Source organism: Octopus sinensis, linkage group LG26, assembly GCF_006345805.1.
Source record: "Octopus sinensis linkage group LG26, ASM634580v1, whole genome shotgun sequence".
NCBI classification, from domain to species: Eukaryota; Metazoa; Mollusca; class Cephalopoda; order Octopoda; family Octopodidae; genus Octopus; species Octopus sinensis.
In genome coordinates, this window is record NC_043022.1 from 16,856,246 (window position 1) to 16,858,124 (window position 1,879).

Genomic DNA, 1,879 nt, shown 5'->3' on the forward strand with positions numbered 1-1,879 from the left:
TTTTTTTTTATATCAATTCGCAATATTTCTATCCTTGAAGATTTTCTGTAGGTGTTGTGGCTAGCATCTTGTAGAGAGCAACAATTAGTCTGGTAGTGGACCTAGTTCTTATCGAGGCTTCCGTTTCCAAATGAAGCCACTTCATTTCATTTATGCTGCTACTATTCTAGAGAAACATACGGCTGCTATCCCTTCCTAAACCTTCTCTCCGTCATCTCATCTCTCTTTTAAAATACAACTCCTTCAGATCGAGAGAAATCAAATTCTTTAAATGTTGTTTTTCTTTTTCACTTCTTTTACAAAATTTTCTTATTTGCTTTTGTATTTTTATTTTTAGTTTTGAGCTTTTAAAAAGATTTTGGTTTAATACAAATCAGAAATTTTGGTTAAATGTCTTAACCAAATTCTCAATGCAGCATTTAATTTCAATGAAAAGAATTAATTGATATGGACAGCAAAATAATTCATCAATATTATTATTGTTGTTGTGTGAAAGTGGCCGGCTTTGTTCCATCCATTCTGGAAGATAAAGGTAGCTTAACAAACACTTTTGAGGAAACCTATGCATTCTGTCTCATCTGACACTACTTTGCATACTCTTATATGGCAAGTACTTGAGTCAGGTTACCTTCTTATCTCTTAACTGTTTGTGCAAACTGTGGCACAACAAAGCACAACTCCTGCAGCTTGGACATGCCATGCTTCAGTCCCATCTGAGACTGTACCATATACTCTGTCATCAAATAGCTGGTTGTGTTGGTTTCTAATGAGGTCATCAGAACATATCGTGCGTGTGTTTGACAGTCTGATAATGAGGATATGCTGAGGTAATGATTGTTGTTTTTTTTTTTTACTTCGTAGGATTAGTTTTTCTTCTTTTTTATTTGACCATTGTGTATATAAGAAGTAATCTGCTCAGTCCCACAACACCCCAATATCTTAACACCCTTCACCATTGAACCCCATCAAAATGGTATTGATGGGCAGCCAGTGCCATAGCAACATTAAAGTCTCTAAATCTTTCTGTCCAGTTTCAGTTCTTAACTGGAGCTGCTTTTGCGATGTTTCTATAGAAATGAAATGTTGAACCTTTCGTCCTCCTATTTAACCCTTGTCTCACAAATCTCAAAACTCACATCGAAATAAGAAATAATATAGCAGGGAACACGTGTACATTTGTGTTTTTTTTATGGGGTGGAATGGTTTTTGTTGATATATTTTTGGTGGCAAAAGAGCATTTTACTAGATTGTTGTTGTTGTTGTTATGATTAAGGTGAGCTGACAGAATCACTAGCACACTAGACAAAATGATTTGCAGCAAATCACCCTTTTCTATGTTCTAAGTTCAAGTTCCACTGAGGTCAGCTTTGTCTTTCATCCTTTTGGGGTCGATGAAATAAATACCAGTTGAGCACTGGGGGTCGATGTAATCGACTTCCCAGCCCCCAAAACTTCAGGCTTTGTGCTTATAATTTAAAGAGTAATTAGTACTACATTTTATGATCAGGTTTAGATGGTAGTCATAGAGTAGTAGAGAGACCCTTCCAGGGACCCAGTCGCTGTTGACCTTTTCACTCATTAAGGGAGAAACATCAGTCTGATCTTGTGCTCTCCCCCCACACAACCCATTCCCTATGACCCCCCACCCCAAATACCTTACGTTTCTACCTATTGTTGTGGACAGGGTTTAGGAACAAATATTTTAGTCTTTGTTAATCAATTGATATCTCTTTATTTGCCATTCTTGGGTGTAGTGGTGTGGATGCATTGCCATGTGTGCAGGGACAAAGGCGTGGGTGTAGAGTTATGTTTTCATTGCAGTCATGAATCCCCAGGTTCAATACCATGGCACAGTACCTTGGGTAGGTGTCTTGTATTG

The 1,879-nt window shown here is 37.5% G+C and overlaps 1 protein-coding gene across 1 annotated transcript in view; it reads right to left on the reverse strand.

The window, feature by feature from the left end:
• Positions 1-277: 277 nt before the first annotated feature.
• Positions 278-1,879, reverse strand: part of LOC115224689 (transmembrane protein 26-like) — a 110,729-nt gene continuing 109,127 nt past the window's right edge. Inside the window, exon 6 of the mRNA XM_029795546.2 lies at positions 278-308. The gene's annotated coding sequence lies outside the window, so the exon portion shown is untranslated. The remainder of the gene's footprint in view (positions 309-1,879) is intronic.